General features: G+C 41.6%; 1 pseudogene; it reads left to right on the top strand.

Annotated features, from left to right (window-relative positions):
* Nucleotides 1–17,619: 17,619 nt before the first annotated feature.
* On the top strand, nt 17,620–17,737 carry LOC126189079 (5S ribosomal RNA; annotated as a pseudogene).
* Nucleotides 17,738–21,236: the final 3,499 nt, after the last annotated feature.

Genomic DNA, 21,236 nt, shown 5'->3' with positions numbered 1-21,236 from the left:
GATTTCTTCATTTAAAATTACGACTTGTCACCTGACTATGTTTTTTTTATATTTCATTTTATCTGTTTCTAATATCGTGTTATAATTTAATGTATTGACTCGTTGCATGACCATGGAGACTTCTACTTAATTTGGTCCCACGGAACAATAAATAAATAAATAAACAAGTCGAACACCCTAGCGCCAGCGGCCACGGCTCAAATCCCATAATCGTGATAAAACTTGGCACGTACATAGAGAAGTAAAAATAATGCAGTATACGAGGGTTGATTGAAAATTAATGCCTCCACCTCCATTAATTGGGTTTGGGTGGGAATATTTTAATAAATCAAATGCAGAAATAATCTTTAGAATGTGATCTTTAATTAACAATATTCACTTTCCAACATAATCATCAGCCAATTGGATACATTTCTGCCAACGATGAACAAGTTTTCTGAAGCCGTCACGGAAGAAGTCGACACTCTTTTTCCGCAACCACGGTCTCACAGTACTCTCACCGTCTTCATCAGAAGCGTAATGACGTGAAACGCCGATTGTGTTTGCAGTTTCTCTCTGAGTGATACGACGGTCGTCCTGAATCAATCTATCGACGTTTTGCTTGTGAAACTCGGTGGTTGCTGTCACAGAACATCCAACTTCTTGTTTGTCACGCAAGTCAGATGTTCCCGCCTCAACATCTTTAAACTTACTCGCCCAACGACGCAAAGTACTCACAACAACACAATCACCATAAACTGCTTTCATTCTCTGATGAATCTCTTTCGGGGTGACACCTGATGCTGTCAAGAATGACTGCACGTTGCTTAAATCGCATTGACAGACAGTCTGCGCAGGATTTCATACTTTACACTGTAACAACACAACCGTTCAATGCAAAGGCTTCCCGCCAACTGGAGCTGTAGAGAAGAGGCTACGGAACAAGCCAGTAGATCTACATCTACATCTACGTGGTTACTCTGCAATTCACACTTAAGTGCCTGGCAGAGGGTTCATCGAACCATTTTCATACTACTTCTCTACCGTTCTAGTCGCGAATGGCGCATGGGAAAAAGGAACACCTAAAGCTTTCCGTTCGAGCTCTGGTTTGTTTTATTTTATTATAATGATCATTTATCCCTACATAGGTGGCTGTCAATAAAATATTTTCGCATTCGGAAGAGAAAGTTGGTGATTGAAATTTCGTAAATAGATCTCGCCGCAAAGAAAACCGCCTTTCAGTGACTGCCACCCCCACTCGCGTATCATATCAGTGACGCTCACATCGCTATTGCGCGATAACACGAAACGAACTGCCTTTTTTTGCACTTTTTCGATGTCCTCCGACAATCCTACCTGGTAAGGATCCCACACCGCGCAGCAGTATTCCAGCAGAGGACGGACAAGTGTAATGTAGGCTGTCTCTTTAGTGGGTTTGTCGCATCTTCTAAGTGTTCTGCCAACAAAGTGCAGTCTTTGTTTCGCCTTCCCCACAATATTATCTATGTGGTCTTTCCGATTTAAGTTGCTCGTAATTGTACTTCCTAGGTATTTAGTCGAACTGACAGCCCTTAGATTTGTGCGGTTTGTCGTATACCCAAAATTTATCGGATTGCTATTAGTACCCATGTGGATGACCTCGGACTTTTCTTTGTTTAGTGCCAATTGCACCTTTTCGCACCATACAGAAATTGTCATACCAATGATGCCAACTGTTGAGTTACGAAGGTGGAGGCATTTCTCCCCTGCTGGCGAAATGCTGCTGCGGTGTCTGTCGTTTGATACCACGCAGAAGAGAATGAATGCTGCTGACAATTATTCAGTGGGGCTGTATGGCGGCTGTGGCATGCATACACTACCTCAGGGGTGAGGTTAGGGAGCACAGGCGCCAGCCCGGCTTTCAATACCCACATATTGTTTTGTATCCCGCGTGGATCTGCTACTGTGATCTGCAAAATAGGCCAAATGAAGGAAGCGAGTAGGCGCATGAGACGTAAAGCACTTCGGTGCTGGGTGTAAAATTAAAGATATTTGACATAGGCAAAAACAAGTTAATAAAATAGTTCAAATGGCTCTGAGCACTATGCGACTTAACATCTGAGGTCATCAGTCCCCTTAGAACTACTTAAACGTAACTAACCTAAGGACATCACACACATCCATGCCCGAGGCAGGACTCGAACCTGCGACCGTAGCAGTAGCGCGGTTCCAGACTGAAGCGCCTAGAACCACTCGGCCACACCGGCCGGTACAAGTTAATAAATGGTTACATAACTTTACGATTATGAGCACGTAGGTGCGGAACGTATTCCCGTCTTAAGGGGCTCCGGAACGCCCTATACTTGCAATGTTAAAATAACGCTTATAAATTACATCTTTCCTCACAAAGTATTTGAGGTAGGAAGTTGAACTTTTTACAGATTATTTTTTGGAATATGGGCTACAACTTAACACAGGGATTTTACAAAATTTTAGTTCAGTTATTAAAGATGATTTTTTTTCAATTGTAATGAAAATTCACAACATTTTTTTGCAATTTTTTATTTATATATTCAAAAATATACAGTTTTTTGGAAAAAGGCTGTGTTAAATTATGCAGAAGGTACCGTGTAACATTTACTGAAAGTTTGAAACAAATATGTTTGGAAGATCCTTAGAAAACATGTAATTAGTATGAGAAAATAAAAGTTTTGGGAATCGAGCGACAAAGATTGGATTAACTTTTTAGTGCATTCCAGGTCCATAGGATGGATTATCTTCATCCTCTGCAAACTCCTCCTCCAGCTTCCTCTTGTTCCTCCTCCTGTTTACTCTTGCTTGTATTTCTAGACTCTTTACAGCCCTGTCTGCAGCCCGAAGGCGTTCCTTGTCTAAAGCAAGCATCGCTCGTACCATGTTAGAACCTATCTTCATTCCCATATTTCTAAATACCTTGCACCTTACAATGTTGCCATCATTGAAAGTCGCAACAGCATCATACACACCAAAGTGAAGTGTTTCTATTCCAACAAATACAGTCTTGGGGATTCTCGACCATATAACACTATTTACACTTTCATTGGGGTTTTGAGTTTTTCGTGAATACACTTTTTCAACAGTTCAGGTGCTGCTAAGTCTCTGAAAATAGGTTTTATCACCTCCATTATTGCATGAGGCAGACTATGCTTATGAGTGTACACTTCACCAGTTAGCAATCCTTTGTTATAATTACACCAACTGTCTTCTTCTTTGGGACACAAGCTATGTTGGGGATTTTCATCGGTTGAAGAAGTATGAAAAAAAAAGAGTCCAAACAGCCTTCTTTATTTCGTCGACACTTTGTGTATTTTGCCTAATAGCCATTCCATAATAGTTCTGTATTTTGTCAATTACACTGTCAGTTAACCTTCCCTTCCCATCCAACCCTTTACCATCACTGAGTTTTTGTTTTTTGTACGAAGTCAAAGTCGCGATATACATTGAACCATCACAGGTTAGCCACAACACATACTTTATCTCACATCACTAAAATGTACCTGATGAATACGGACGTTAATGATAACACCATTTGACAGCAGTTTAACAGCGCCACAGTGGGTAACGCCCATGTAGAACACATTTATAAAAAAAATTAAAAATAGTTGTAGTCTTCGGAATTGAATAAATAATATATCTATTAAAAGGTAGTAGTCTGCAGATTCAGAAAACGCAAAAAAGTAAAAATTGAACTTTTCATGATTTTGAGCCTTTCCGGAGCCCCTTAAGTAGTACAAAGTCTCAATAGCAAGCCAACGCACTCTGATAGTAGATGCGATGTATCCAGGCCGTCTGCTCTTGATGAAATGGGCCGAAAGCTGAGCGGCGCTCGTTGAGCTCCACAGCGACGGCTAGAGGGCGCTGTGGTCCGGTAGTTAGTCCGTTCCCGTAGTGGGGCTACGCTGTGGCATCGGGACTATCGATACCACATATTGGACCATCGCCTGGATTCTGTAGATTGGCTATTCTCCCCAAAGCGGGCCCCGCTCGAGTTAATGGGATTCAGAGCCGACAACAGAGGATGTAAGGATGTTTCCGTCAGAAAACCATCCACCATGATGAGCACAGGAACACTGCTCCAACTCACTTTATAACTGCGAAATAGCCACAGAAAATGAAACGTCACAATAAAAATCTTTTGTTCTAACATGCTAACGTTTATAATATGAACATGTAATTTCAGACATTTCAGAAAGCTGGCATGCATAAACATATTAATAGTGCTGTGCGAAACTGAAATTTTGGCGGTCACACTGCCAAGGCCGAGAGTTGGGCAAATTTTGTATGGCACGCTCCATCGCAGGTCTCGCTTTATCGCAGAGTCTGTCGCTAGCGCCTCTGGGATCGTTCTCTGGGGAAGTAGGAGACTGGAGAACAGTTCAAAAAATGGTTCAAATGGCTCTGAGCACTATGGGACTTAACTTCTGAGGTCATCAGTCCCCTAGAACTTAGAACTACTTAAGCCTAACTAACCTAAGGACATCACACACATCCATGCCCGAGGCAGGACTCGAACCTGCGACCGTAGCGGTCGCTCAGTTCCAGACTGAAGCACCTAGAACCGCTCGGCCACATCGGCCGGCGGGAGAGCAGTTAGTTGGTTCGTGATTACTGGGTGTTGTGTGATGTCCTTAGGTTACTTAGGTTTAAGTAGTTCTAAGTTCTAGGGGACTGATGACCATAGATGTTAAGTCCCATAGTGCTCAGAGCCATTTGAACCATTTTTGAGTTAGTTGGTGGTCAGCAGCCTTACGGAAGTTCAGTTGGAACGTAGTGTGCCGAGCTTCCGGGCAGCCCGTGGAGTCAACGGTCAATGCCAGACGTGAACAAGCTGTCGTGGACAGCACCTGCCTGGAGAGCGGACGTGTCTTTATCCCGTGGCCAGAGAAGACGGACAACCACATATGGAGACGAGTGGTTTTGTTACTGCTATAATATACGGGGCATTAAGAGTGTGCTTTAGTAACCCACAGTTTTTGGTGGACAGCTGACAAGTTAAGCCCCTTTTACAGGGTCTACTTTCTTTCTCTATTGCCCACAGGAGACAAGTGCGTCTACCGCAGCGCCCCTAGCGTTGTATTCCCATACTAGGTCTCGTCTGTTTTCAGTGGTCGTTTTCGTTTACATGTTGTTGTTGTTGTTGTTGTGGTCTTCAGTCCTGAGATTGGTTTGATGCAGCTCTCCATGCTACTCTATCCTGTGCAAGCTTCTTCATCTCCCAGTACCTACTGCAACCTACATCCTTCTGAATCTGCTTAGTGTATTCATCTCTTGGTCTCCCCCTACGATTTTTACCCTCCACGCTGCCCTCCAATACTAAATTGGTGATCCCTTGATGCCTCAGAACATGTCCTACGAACCGATCCCTTCTTCTGGTCAAGTTGTGCCACAAACTTCTCTTCTCCCCAATCCTATTCAATACTTCCTCATTAGTTACGTGATCTACCCATCTAATCTTCAGCATTCTTCTGTAGCACCACATTTCGAAAGCTTCTATTCTCTTCTTGTCCAAACTATTTACTGTCCATGTTTCACTTCCATACATGGCTACACTCCATACAAATACTTTCAGAAATGACTTCCTCACACTTAAATCTGTATTCGATGTTAACAAATTTCTCTTCTTCAGAAACGCTTTCCTTGCCATTGCCAGTCTACATTTTATATCCTCTCTACTTCGACCAACATCAGTTATTTTGCTCCCCAAATAGCAAAACTCCTTTACTACTTTAAGTGTCTCATTTCCTAATCTAATACCCTCAACATCACCCGACTTAATTTGGCTACATTCCATTATCCTTGTTTTGCTTTTGTTGATGTTCATCTTATATCCTCCCTTCAAGACACCATCCATTCCGTTCAACTGCTCTTCCAAGTCCTTTGCTGTCTCTGACAGAATTACAATGTCATCGGCGAACCTCAAAGTTTTTATTTCTTCTCCATGGATTTTAATACCTACTCCGAATTTTTCTTTTGTTTCCTTTACTGCTTGCTCAATATACAGTTTGAATAACATCGGGGAGAGGCTACAACCCTGTCTTACTCCCTTCCCAACCACTGCTTCCCTTTCATGTCCCTCGATTCTTATAACTGCCATCTGGTTTCTGTACAAATTGTAAATAGCCTTTCGCTCCCTGTATTTTACCCCTGCCACCTTTAGAATTTGAAAGAGAGTTTACATGTCGTTTACATGTCAGCGCTAAAATTTCCGGTGTTGTGCGAGCTATCTGCTGTGCAGTCTGGATATCTGAGAGGTTCTGAGGGACTACCATTTTTACGGAAAAATCGAAATATACTAACAGAAGTAGGAATAAGCAATGACAATAGAGTTTAAGCAGAATTCATAGAGAAAGTTCTTGTCAAATGTCGTATGGTAAACTGTTCACACTCCCGAGAACTGAAAGAATAGCGACAGTGTCATCCAGATATTTTTGAACATATACATTTGTTTGCTCGAGAAAATATATACATGCATGCACATCATACAATATGTAGAGCGCAGTAAATAGCATCTTTACGTTTTATCCTTTGTATCTTGTTTTCTTGCTGAGTTCCAAATAACCATGAGAATTATTTTTTTCATCCAATAATTTTCACTTTTGAAGTAATTTTCATTAAAATATATTTATCTATTTACGTTCTTATTTATACATGGTGAATGTTTTCTCTGTAAAAGTAAATACCTGTTGCTTTCAGATATCTCGTCTGTCTTCTAGGAGAACACTAGTAGGAAAAAATACCAGGACCTCGTGTAACTTTTCTGTGTGCCACGAAAATAAAAGCAAACAACGTAATGAAGATACTGATAGAAGACGACACCCGTGAGGTCAATGCATTTGCCCAAGCAATAGGTAGCATGCACCCAAAAATAACCTTTACTACTGAAGTTGAGGAAGAGGGCTCCATTAACTACCTTGACCCTACTATTAGGAAAGTTAACGAAAAAGATAAGTTTTAGATTTTTAGAAAACCTGCTTGTACAGTTAGTATCATCAATGCCATTTCGCGCCATCCTCTCCGACACAAAAAGGCCTTCTTCATCTCCATGGTTCACCGGCTCCTTCGTCTACCATTGGACGAAAGCGAAATACGTAAAAAAACTCAGCATTTTAAAGCAGATTGCGGTAGCTAACGGCTTTTCTGTAAATGACGTCACGCGCCCGTAAGTAGGCTAAAGAAACGTATAACAAACAGCAGGTACACACACACTCGCACACAAAATAGAACCAGTAAAGAAAGAACGAAAGCGATTCCTATGAAATTTAACGGCAAAATGTCCCTGCAAATAGAAAAATGTTTTAGGAAATCTGATGTCAGATGTGGCTTTCAGGTTAACAACACCCTAAAACTGCGAATAAAACTCAATAGGACATATGACAAATTTGATGGCTCTGGAGTATGCATGATTAATCGCAGTAACTGTGACAAATGTTATATCGGTCAAACGGGCCGCTCTTTTAGCTTAAGGTTTATAGAACATTCACTGACACGGAACAAAACTGTTCTGGGACAGCATTTATCTGAAACTGGTCATTGTTTAGGGAGCATTGAGAATTGTGTTAGAGGAGAATTTGTTAGAGGAGCTTGGAATTTATAAAGCACAAAAGGGAGAACCAACAAAACTGTTTAACTGACAAAGCGATTTCGTGACCCATGCCTACTTTGCTTCGTTTGACACCGTTTTACTTTAATCACTGAAGGCCTCTGTTACATATAGTTTGTTGATAGTTTCACCTAGTATAGTGTGCCTTACATATTTACTTCGTTTTCCTACGTTGTGTGCATAACTCTAATATTTTCTTGTTCCTTCTGTGTTTATATAATATACGGCATTAACTAGATAATCTTGTTCATGTACTGGTAGGAAGTTTTATCATTCTTTTCTTGCAACGGCGTGCCGCAGGGTACGAGAGGCCATCTGGCGGCATGATGTTTTCTTTCATTGTGGCTTCTTTAGCTATTTGTTTTATAGTTTTTTATATTATTCTGTGCACTATAATCTTGGATCCACCCCCGCTCAAAACATTGGCACCAATTAGATTTTATTCTAACTAAAAGGAAAGATCTGCGTTATTTCCTTCATACACGTTCTTTCCTCAGTGCAGACTGTGACACGGATCATGCTCTAGTAGCGACAAGAGTGCGCTTCGAGACTAAAAAGTTTCACTCTGCCAGAACACCTTGCAAAACAAAAATTAATCTTTGCCGAACAATAAACGCTGCTACACTAGAAGTATTTAGTGATGAGATACGCAAAGAGATGGATCCCTGGGACCCAGCCGCTCCTACTTCTGAAGACTGGCAGGAGACAAAATCGGTGCTTACCCTTACGGCTGGAAATGTGTTCGGTATTCTGGAAACAAAATCTTAGGATTGGTTCATCGAGAACGTACATGTCCTGAAACTTCTCCTTGAAGCTAAGCGTCAGGCCACTGTCACCTGGCATGAAAATCCATGCAATTCTACACGCAGGGAACTAAGGAAAGCAAAGGCAGCTGTTCAACGCACTGTCCTATTGGGAGCAACATTGCCCCGGCATACAGGAGTGTTTCAATGCTGGCGTCGTTTGAGGTGTGTACTTTAGAAGAGATAGGGGATCCAGTATTAGAATCGGAATTTAAAAGAACTTTGGAGGACTTACGGTCAAATAAGGCAGAAGGGATAGATAACATTCCATCAGAATTTCTAAAGTCATTGGGGGAAGTGGCAACAAAACGACTATTCACGTTGGTGTGTAGAATATATGAGTCTGGCGATATACCATCTGACTTTCGGAAAAGCATCATCCACACAATTCCGAAGACGGCAAGAGCTGACAAGTGCGAGAATTATCGCACAATCAGCTTAACAGCTCATGCATCGAAGCTGCTTACAAGAATAATATACAGAAGAATGGAAAAGAAAATTGAGAATGCGCTAGGTGACGATCAGTTTGGCTTTAGGAAAAGTAAAGGGACGAGAGAGGCAATTCTGACGTTACGGCTAATAATGGAAGCAAGGCTAAAGAAAAATGAAGACACTTTCATAGGATTTGGCGACCTGGAAAAAGCGTTCGACAATACAAAATGGTGCAAGCTGTTCGAGATTCTGAAAAAAGTAGGGGTAAGCTATAGGGAGAGACGGGTCATATATAATATGTGCAACAACCAAGAGAGAATAATAAGAGTGGACGATCAAGAACGAAGTGCTCGTATTAAGAAGGGTGTAAGACAAGGCTGTAGACTTTCGCCCCTACTCTTCAATCTGTACATCGAGGAAGCAATGACGGAAATAAAAGAAAGGTTCAGGAGTGGAATTAAAATACAAGGTGAAAGGATATCAATGATACGATTCGCTGATGACATTGCTATCCTGAGTGAAAGTGAAGAAGAATTAAATGATCTGCTGAACGGAATGAACAGTCTAATGACTACACAGTATGGTTTGAGAGTAAATCGGAGAAAGACGAAGGTAATGAGAAGTAGTAGAAATGAGAACAGCGAGAAACTTAACATCAGGATTGATGGCCACGAATGAAGTTAAGGAATTCTACTACCTAGGCAGTAAAATAACCAATGACGGACGGAGCAAGGAGGACATCAAAAGCAGACTCGCTATGGCAAAAAAGGCATTTCTGGCCAAGAGAAGTCTACTGATATCAAATACCGGCCTTAATTTGAGGAAGAAATTTCTGAGGATATACGTCTGGAGTACAGCATTGTATGGTAGTGAAACATGGACTGTGGGAAAACCGGAACAGAAGAGAATCGAAGCATTTGAGATGTGGTGCTATAGACGAATGTTGAAAATTAGGTGGACTGATAAGGTAAGGAATGAGGAGGTTCTACGCAGAATGGGAGAGGAAAGGAATATGTGGAAAACACTGATAAGGAGAAGGGACAGGATGATAGGACACCTGCTAAGACATGAGGGAATGACTTCCATGGTACTAGAGGGAGCTGTATAGGGCAAAAACTGTAGAGGAAGACAGAGATTGGAATACGTAAAGCAAATAATTGAGGACGTAGGTTGCAAGTGCTACTCTGAGATGAAGAGGTAAGCACAGGAAAGGAATTCGTGGCGGGCCGCATCAAACCAGTCAGTAGACTGATGACAAAAAAAAAAAAAAACTCGGGCATCAAACGGGCCATTGGATCAATTCCAAATAAGAGCGTACCACTCAAGGAAATAGATGAAATAGTCATCACAGATCGAAATCGCCAATTGCACCGTTGGGTAGAACATTACTCCAGCCTCTATTCACATCCCATCAACATTAGTCCAAACGCAAAGGATGAAATTCCTCAGATGATACCTTACCATGACTTGAAAGTCACGCCTACTATGAAGGAGCTTCAAAGAGCAATTGGACAGCTCAAGTGTGGGAAGTGCCCTGGCAAAGACAACATCTCTACAGAAATTGTAAAACTTAAAATTACAAAAATTGTGAAACTGAAGCCAGTTTTTCCGCTGCCTTTCAACCTCTTACTGAAATGTGGGGCTGAGGGTACTGTGCCTCAAGACATGCGCGATGCCAATATTGTTTCTTTATAGAAAGGTAAAGGTGATCGCGGCGATTGCAACTATCACCGTGCAATCCCACTTCTGAGTATACCTGGAAACACATTTTCCGTGTGGTGTTGGGCAGACTTCAGAAGCTTGCCGAGCGCATATGCCCTGAGGAACAATGTGGGTTTTGTCCCCAACGATCTACAGTTGATATGATCTTAAGGCTCCGGCAAATTCAGGAAAAGTGCCGCGAGCAGAAAACCCCTCTGTTCATTGACTTTATCGACCTAAACAAGGTTTTCGACACAGTCAGCAGAGAAAGACTGTATGCAGTACTTTTGAAGATAGTGTGTCCTCCAAAGCGCTTAAAGATGATCAAGGCTTTTCACGAAGATGTGGAAGGTGCTGTGGTCTTCGACGGAATCACATCTGACCCGTTTGCTGAGAAAAAGAGGGGTTCGTCAAGGCTACGTATTGGCTCCCACTCTGTTCAATATGTTTTTCTCAGCACTGCTCAAAGTTGGTTTTGGTGGAACTAACCTCGTCATCCATCTGTATACCAGAGCTGATGGGAAGTTCCAAACATTTCTGTACTCAGATCCAAGCACTTCCGAGAAGACTTGCTTGTAAATAGCCTTTTATTTGCTGACGATGCTGCATTTGTAGCCCATACTCGAGACGATCTGCAACGTCTTGTGGATAAATTCTCTACTGTATGCAAGCTCTTCACCATGTCTATAAACGTAAAGAAAACGGTTGTCAAGGCACAAGGATACACAGATTCGCCTGTCATCAAACTGGACGACTCCTTGTTGAAGGTAGTCGATAAATTCTGCTATTTTGGTTCAATAATGACAGAAGATCTCTCCCTGGATGACGAGATAAATGCACAAATAGGAAAGGCTGCCAGCACTTTCCGAGAGTTTCGCACATGAGCAAGAGACAACAAACATCTTACATTGTCGACAAGAATACTTGTGTATCAATCATGTGTGCTGAGTCTCTCCTTTATGGGGGTGAGACTTGTACGTCGTATGTCAAACAGGAGCGAAAGCTCAACGCCTTTCACCTGCGCTGCTTACTGAGCATCTTGCGAATATCATGGAAGGATCATGCGACAAATGATACGGTTCTGAAAACTGCAAAACAACAGAGTAGCACTGCCGCCCTCGAGCAACGTCGCCTGTGTTGGTTTAGGACATCTGAATCGTATGGACCACTCGCGTCTGTCCCGGCACACATTACTCAGTGAAACAGCAGGAGCAAAGAGACCTCCTGGAAGACCTTCACTACGCTTTAGGGATTGCGTCAAGCGTGATACGTGCGCATTTAATATTAACAGTGACAAGTGGGAGCAAGTCGTTGACGATCGCAGCAAATGACTACAGATGGAAGCAAGATTCACGACCAAATATGGCTTAACAATGATCACACAGATATGTGCTTATGACTAATCCTGCTGCTGGAGCGACTCATATTTGCCTCGCTTGTGGGCACTAAAGTCGGTTCTCGCATCGGACTTCTGGGCTACCAGCAAAACTGTCTCCAGGATGCCACTTGAATCTTCCGACAGGAGCACCAGGCCATTATATGTATTGGCACTTGAGCATATGTCACTTACTGTCTCTTAACTCTTCCTGTTTTTAGCACTCCGGAGTGCGGTGTGCAGACCCCACACCATTCCATACGGCATCCTATGATGAGTGGTTAAGGATGACATCGAACTTGGGACCTTCGCTTTCCGTGAACAAGTGCTCCAACATCTGAGCTACCAAAGCGCGACTTACGATCCCTCCTCACAGCTGTCCTTCCACCAGTACCTCGTCTCATAACTTCCAAACTTCACTGAAGTCTTCCTGCGAAATTTGCAGGGCTTGCACTGCTGGAAAGAAGGATATCGCAGAGGCACGGCTTTGCCGCAACTTGGGGATGTTTCCAGAATGAAATTTTCACTCTTCAGTCGTGTGGGCGCAAGAGAGCATCTGTGAAGTTTAGAAAGTAGGAGATGAGGTACTGGCGGAAGTAAAGCTGTGAGGAAGGGTCGTGTGTCGTGCTTGTTTAGGTCAGTTGAAACGTCCCCATAGAAAAATTATACAAGACTGTGCTTAAACTGACACACAATATTTTTAGCGCAACGCAATTTGACTTCCAATAATCCCTACAAAAGAATGGCCCTGACTAACATTAACCTAAACCTTTCATAAATCACTTACTTCACAAAAATCTTCGTTACTGGAACTACTGCAATACAGCGAGCGCCACTACTGCCAGCTAAATAAAAGATTCAAACTTAATATCATCACAAGTCATAATGTATGTAATTTCAAAACTCCGCCATTTCCTTCCACACATCCACCACTGCTGGCGGCTCACCTCTAACTGCGCAACGCTACGCGCTGTTCACATCCAGCTGCCGCTGCCCAACACTACAATTGCAGACAACAATGCAAACTAGCCACAGACTGCACACAGCACAGCCAGTGATTTTTATATAGAGCGCTACGTAACGTTGCCAATAAGAAAACATAAACAGCCTACTTACATCGCCCCCATGCTCCCCACAAAAAATTTTACAAAATGTGTTGGGCACTGGCCAATACAAATTTGAAAAAATTTTTCATAATTACAGTAAGAAAGATACCAAATGCACACACATATTAATACAATGTTGGTCAACAGCTAAAATTTTCTCACAGTCCATAAATACAGTCCTGATCATTCATCAGAGTAAAACTGCCGTTTCATTTCTCAAAGTCTGAGCAGTAAAAGACAATGCACCTGGAAGTAGTGGATTTCCATGCAATCTTGAAGAAGTAGTGTTGTCCTTCCAACGGAAAGACAGTGCTGACTCTTGACATGCTGACAGGTAATGGGCCACAACAGAGCAAACCCACAGCAGAGTCATTCGACGTTTTGAAGAAGATTGGTAGGTAGGTCATCACAGAGTAGACCCACTGTAGTCCTGGTAGAGATTACGGTATTGGTGGGCCACCAGAGGTGTAGACCCACTGCAATCCTTGTAGAGATGACTAGCAGCCATCCGTTGCGACTGTGCAGGTGCACCATCACCATTGAAGAGTCTTGCGGATAATAGAGCAAGTCCATAAACCACCACTTGTGCACGCACAAAGTTTTTGGAATTGTCCTTAGAACCAGCAATGCTGTTATCCAGTCCCTTGCTGAATTATTAACACACGTGCAAACACTAACAGTCCCTACTTCTCACATTTTGTGCATTACTGTGACCAACAGAAATGTGTGCAGTGAAATGAATGCTTACAAGTTACTTGATTTGATTAACTGGTGTCAATTACAATATTATAACATGAGAATACAATTACAAAGGTACAAAATACATCATTAAAAACATAACAGTACAGATAACATTTGTAGTACAGGCTTTACAACAGAATAGAAATAAACATATACATCAGTTTTACAGGAATTATGACATGAGTAAATACATAAAAGATCAAAATAACTTTTGAAACATCAACTTCACACATGAGCATTAAAACAAAACAGAATAAATAATGTCTAAGCATATTTACAAGGTAAATAACATATTTTTAATGCCAATTATATTTGAGGATAACAGTATTCCTCATCATAGTGAATGTAGCTTAATATTAAAAGAAGAAAAAATTCTATGAAACTACACAGAGACAGGAAGAAAACAAATACACAAGGGTACACAAACACATAGTGGGATAACACAAAAGGAAAGGACAGGGTTTGTTTTACTGCAGTATTTTGCATGGAGATCTCCCTTCGTTCATCATTATTCCCAAAAGTCCTATCTAAGCCTGCTTTCTGTATTCTGTTCACATCCTCTGTCAAAAATAGTTTTTCTCCACTGTACAGTATCCTTTTTTTTTTTTTGCCCTAACCATTTTCATATAGCTTCTCAATACATTTCTTCCAAGTCATCATAGTTAGTTTCTTATATAGTCTACCCCTCTTAAGCTAACTTAAATCTACTGAGCTCAGATATATATACCAAGGGACGAGGCAATGCAGCATCACATAAAACAATTAATATAAACAGCAATGAAAAAAAATGCAGATTTGTGAAGCAAACAGCATTCAGAAATTAGCAAAGCAATTGTAATATTACAACTAATATAAGGCAATGTGCAGTAAATAATAAAAATAAATCATTAGTAAAACTGGCTTAACAGAATAATACAAAGTCAAATTCAGTAACACTATGCCTGGCAAACAGCAGCAGCAAATGCTATAACTTATACCTAAACATGACATAGCTCAAGCAGAAAAAATATTACAGTAAAAACAACAATGCAGAAAAGGGAAATGTCTATTCACATCTTAATGTCTATGTAATTAAAGTGGTGCACCACAAAAACTAATTCTACAAAAAATATTACCAAGTAGTTGAAAAGAAAATTATGTATGCAGTTACTGTTATTAGTCCCTTCTTATTTTTCTTTCCATTCCAAGAGCTCCTTTTTCGAAGAATGTGGATCATAAAATAATTATTTAATAGATCTGTTGACAGAAAGTGTTCACATTAGCAAATGCATTTAATTTTATTTTATGAAACCAATGCTGCAAGACAGCTGGAAACCAGATATTAAACAAAATGAGCAATCTCTCAACTACAAAGACAATGGATGTAAAATGTTTCTAATCATTTCATTAGGCATTTTAGTAAATATCATAAATTACGAGCTCCACAGTATGCTTTCAACAAGGAAATGTTAATAGCGAGGACAATGGCCTCCCCTTTCTTTTTTTCTACCTGTGCCTCTGAGAGGCACTAATGGCTTTTTTCCAGCGACGCACAACTGGCCGATCAAGACGCATTACGTCAAGGTCACTCAACTTTCTTACGGAAATATTTACGACAGCAGTTTCCGCTACAGTGACAGTCTCATATAAAAATATTTCACAGGTCAAGAATTTGCGTTGCAAATGTGTAGTAACAAAATCCTATGAATATAACAGTGTTCAAAACGTTTTCGTCGGCATTGTGATACATTCATGCATTTACACGCATTTCATAACTCTTAAAGTACGATTCTTGGTTTCCCACATCCTTTTTCACAAGTCAGAGTCCCTAACCACTATTCATTACTCCTTACCTTATTACACATATACATATTCATCAACACGTCTTCAACATTTCATCTTAATAACTATGTAGCATAATCAAATTCCTCATATAACGTCAACTTATTGATCATAAACATACCTCAACAGCATAATACACATCGTCGTCGTAAAAATAACATCATAACACCTCAGTCAAATCTCAAAAACGTCGTAGCTTCCTCCAATAATTTCAAAACCTAAAAAAATTCTCTACTCATGTCAAAAGTGTCATCTGCCTCAACGTACTTTAAAAATCATGATCCCATACCAAATATATCATTCAAAGCTCTCATAGTATCACAATGGTTCCAAAAAATATGAGCATTTCACAAAGTACAGACAAAATACAATTTCATAAGTGTGAAGCTATCCAACTGTGTAGTTGCGTAAACAGCTGTCACTGACGTAGTAAAAAAGGTTTATCTCTCAGTTAAATGATCAGGTGGCTGTGTAATTCTGTGTTGGAGAAATATGGTACCGATGTGTAAAGTTGTATAAGCAAATACCATATTAGCTAGGGCTCCTTGTGCTTGCCACACACATGGTACACAAAGTAAGCGTGTACCCCCCTGAGGATTAATGTAATTATAACCTCAGGTGTTACAGATTGCAACTATGGAATGAAATGTATTACGGAAAACCTTTGCATCATTGTACTTCAAATATCTTTAAAAATAAATGACTTAAGTACAAAATTAATCACTCAAATGCGTGTCCTGTAGCGCTAAATGTGCATCTTGCTGTAAGATAATCTCTGTGGAAGTGTCGTAGTTATTTTCCTCCGAAAGCTAAGTTCTGCAGAAGTCAATGTACTTACCTCATGATAAACAAAAGTGAAATGCTTTGCGTATAGATATCTTAGTTATTACGCTTATTGTTGTGATGAAGAAATTACTGTGCTGTAACGTATTGTTGTGCTACGGAAAAGGCTGTCTCATTGTAGCTATACCACAAAAGTTACTACTAAAACATGTTTTACTCTCCAGAATAATACAGAAAAACTGTGCAGATATAAAACAGAAAAACCGCAAAAGCAACATTGTAAATTGTCACTCATTAGTAGCGTCGTGATAAAATCGTGTAGCTGTCACATAAACTAACCATTGTCTCATCTGGTATCTAACAGAAAGTACCTTAAATCCAGAATGTATTTTCAAGTAAACCAAAATGTTGCATTAAAACATTGTTACATGTTAACAGTTTCTTAAGTCTGACAAAGCATACTAGCAATGTAAAGTGAAAAGTTATATGGCAAAGACAAAGTTAAAAGGCAGATTATCTTTCAATAAACGGTTTCACATGTGAAATGTGGTGTAAACCTTTACTCTTCCTAGTACGTAGTGTTTCAACTTCGACGCAATTATCATGTGGTGTACGTCGGATTCTGTAAGGTCCATTGTAAACTAGAAAGAATTTGTGACTCAAGTGTTTCTTCTTATGTGACAATGAATGAGCTTTAATGAGAACTTTCTGACCAATACATAATTTCTTTGCATTTGCTTTACCGTGTAGTTTTCTCCTTTTGTCTGCTGCAGATTTTATATTTTTAAGAGCCAAATCAATTATGTCTTTGTGTCGAAGTTTACGTGTATTCGGGAAAGGTACAAGCTCTCTGATTCTGTTCGGTGGATCTACATTCTTCAGTACAAGAGTAGGTGGTAAAGCAGTGGAGTCCTGAGGCATTTCATTCAGCACGTTTTGAAATTCGCTACGCGCTGTTCACATCCAGCTGCCGCTGCCCAACACTACAATGGCAGACAACAATGCAAACTAGCCACAGACTGCACACAGCACAGCCAGTGATTTTCATATAGAGCGCTACGTAACGTTGCCAATAAGAAAACATAAACAGCCTACTTACACAGTTAGTGGAGCATTTGTCCCCAAAAGGCAATGGTAACAATTTCGAATCTTGGTCCGGCACACAGTTTTAATCTGCCAAGGAGTTTCACATCAGAGCACACACCGCTGCTGGGTGAAAATTTGTCGTGAAAATATTAAGTGACCATTAACGGTTGCTAGGGCAACGGCCTTGCCGCAGTGGATACACCGGTTCCTGTCAGATCACCGAAGTTAGGCGCTGTCGGGCGTGGCCGGCACTTGGATGGGTGACCATCCGGGCCACCATGCGCTGTTGCCATTTTTCGGGGTGCACTCAGCCTCGTGATGCCAACTGAGGAGCTACTCGATCGAATAGTAGCGGCTCCGGTCAAAGAAAACCATCATAACGACCGGGAGAGCTCGTATGCTGACGGTGCGCCCTCCTATCGGCATCCTCATCTGAGGATGAAACGTCGATCGGATGGACCCGATGGGCCACTTGTGGCCTCAAGACGGAGTGCTAAGGGTTGCTAGACGGTGGTCGCGGTTCTTTTAAATTGATAATATTTGTATTGTATACAGCCAGGAAAGAAATTAACACTGTAACCCACACTCAATAAACAGCAATGTGAGAAGATTTATTACAAAATAAATATAAAGGAATTCTTTGATTTCAGTAGCATTGAATAGTTGAAATACCTGACCTAAAATAAGTAGACTTACTATAGTGAAAATATTAGATACACTGAATGCAAATATGATTCACACATACCGCCAGCTTCGAGCACATCATAATTGAACGGTATTTGTATCTGGCTTAATAATTCTTAATAATGCGGCTTTTCGCGGATGATGCTGTAGTATACAGAGAAGTTGCAGCAATAGAAAATTGCAGCGAAATGCAGGAAGATCTGCAGCGGATAGGCACTTGGCGCAGGGAGTGGCAACTGACCCTTAACATAGACAAATGTAATGTATTGCGAATAAATAGAAAGAAGGATCCTTGATTGTATGATTATATGATAGCGAAAAAAACAATGGTAGCAGTTACTTCTGTAAAATATCTGTGAGTATGCGTACGGAACGATTTGATGGTGAATGATTATATAAAATTAATTGTCGGTAAGGCGGGTGCCAGGTTGAGATTCATTGGAAGAGTCCTTAGAAAATGTAGTACATCAATAAAGGAGGTGGCTTAAAAAACATTCGTTCGACCTATACTTGAGTATTGCTCATCACTGTGGGATCCGTACCAGGTCGGGTTGACGGAGGAGCTAGAGAAGATCCAAAGAAGAGCGGTGCGTATCGTCACAGGGTTATTTGGTAACCGTGATAGCGTCACGGAGATGTTTAGCAAACTCAAGTGGCAGACTCAGCAAGAGAGGCGCTCTGCATCGCGGTATAGCTTGCTGTCCAGGTTTCGAGAGAGTATGTTTCTGGATGAGGTATCGAATATATAGGGTGTTACAAAAAAGGTACGGCCAAACTTTCAGGAAACATTCCTCACACACAAAGAAAGAAACTATGTTATCTGGACATGTGTCCGGAAACGCTTACTTGCCATGTTAGAGCTAATTTTATTACTTCTCTTCAAATCACATTAATCATGGAATGGAAACACACAGCAACAGAACGTACCAGCGTGACTTCAAACACTCTGTTACAGGAAATGTTCAAAATGTCCTCCGTTAGCGAGGATACATGCATCCACCCTCCGTCACGTGGAATCCCTGATGCGCTGATGCAGCCCTGGAGAATGGCATATTGTATCACAGCCGTCCACAATACGACCACGAAGAGTCTCTACATTTGGTACCGGGGTTGCGTAGACAAGAGCTTTCAAATGCCCCCATGAATGAAAGTCAAGAGGGTTGAGGATAGGAGAGCGTGGAGGTCATGGAATTGGTCCGCCTCTACCAATCCATCGGTCACCGAATCTGTTGTTGAGAAGCGTACGAACACTTCGACTGAAATGTGCAGGAGCTCCATCGTGCATGAACCACCTGTTGTGTCGTACTTGTAAAGGCACATGTTCTAGCAGCACAGGTAGAGTATCCCGTATGAAATCATGATAACGTGCTCCATTGAGCGTAGGTGGAAGAACATGGGGTCCAATCAAGACATCACCAACAATGCCTGCCCAAACGTTCACAGAAAATCTGTGTTGATGACGTGATTGCACAATTGCGTGCGGATTCTCGTCAGCCCACACATGTTGATTGTGAAAATTTACAATTTGATCATCTTGGAATAAAGCCTCTTCCGTAAAGAGAACATTTGCACTGAAATGATGATTAACACATTGTTGGATGAACCATTCGCAGAAGTGTACCCGTGGAGGCCAATCAGCTGCTGATAGCGCCTGCACACGTTGTACATGGTACGGAAACAACTGGTTCTCCCGTAGCACTCTCCATACAGTGACGTGGTCAACGTTACCTTGTACAGCAGCAACTTCTCTGACGCTGACATTAGGGTTATCGTCAACTGCACGAAGAATTGCGTCGTCCATTGCAGATGTCCTCGTCGTTCTAAGTCTTCCCCAGTCGCTAGTCATAGGCTCGAATGTTCCGTGCTCTCTAAGACGCCGATCAATTGCTTCGAACGTCTTCCTGTCGGGACACCTTCGTTCTGGAAATCTGTTTCGATACAAACGTACCGCGCCACGGCTATTGCCCCGTGCTAATCCATACATCAAATGGGCATCTGCGAACTCCGCATTTGTAAACATTGCACTGACTGCAAATCCTCGTTCGTGATGAACACTAACCTGTTGATGCTACGTACTGATGTGCTTGATGCTAGTACTGTAGAGCAATGAGTCGCATGTCAACACAAGCACCGAAGTCAACATTACCTTCCTGCAATTGGGCCAACTGGCAGTGAATCGACGAAGTACAGTACATACTGACGAAACTAAAATTAGCTCTAACATGGAAATTAAGCGGTTCCGGACACATGTCCACATAACATCTTTTCTTTATTTGTGTGTGAGGAATGTTTCCTGAAAGTTTGGCCGTACCTTTTTGTAACACCCTGCATTGCTTCCCTCTACTTATACCTCCCGAGGAGATCACAAATGTAAAATTAGTGAGATTCGAACGCGCACGGAGGCTTTCCGGCAGTCGTTCTTCCCGCGATCCACACGCGACTGGAACAGGGAAGGGAGACAATAACAGTGGCACGTTAAGTGCCCTCCGCCACACACCGTTGGGTGGCTTGCGGAGTATAAATGTAGATGTAGATGTGGAATAATTACGGAGCTTTGTTCTGCAGGTGAAAATACTTTAATTTAAAATAGCCTTCTCTACTGAGAATTATCATCGAAGCTTTCCTAGTTACGAAAAATTGCTTTAAAGGTGTATGACAGCCGATATTTTTACGAAAAAACGAGAATAAAATCCGAAATGTGTGGTGTTTTGTCGAGTTTTCTTGAAGTCCAGCACCGATGCATTAATTAACGCTGCCACATTTACACCATCATGATAAGCCGCGTTCACACCGGCCGCGCCGAGATGTGCAACTGAAATCCAATGAAAGTGGTTTGGCTCAGCGGGGCGCTGCCTGTATGAACGCCAAGCCGCGCTGCTTTGCGCAACAACAAGTTAAGCGCAGTCGCGGCACGCCAAAGGAAATGGTTCGTTCGTGCGTGCTCTGTTCAAACGGCACTCCTCGTTTTCCACTTTTGCTGACGCGGGAGAGCGCGCGTGCTAACTGCAACGTTGCTGCGCACTTACGGACATACTGCTCACTCCATTCTGCGTTAAGCCTAGTAGTAGATAGAGTCCTGCATGACGAGCACAAAATACGAGGTGGGG

This window comes from Schistocerca cancellata, chromosome 5 (genome assembly GCF_023864275.1).
Source record: "Schistocerca cancellata isolate TAMUIC-IGC-003103 chromosome 5, iqSchCanc2.1, whole genome shotgun sequence".
NCBI classification, from domain to species: domain Eukaryota; kingdom Metazoa; phylum Arthropoda; class Insecta; order Orthoptera; family Acrididae; genus Schistocerca; species Schistocerca cancellata.
Note: the sequence above shows the minus strand (reverse complement) of the source record. Positions and strands in the feature narration are given on the sequence as shown.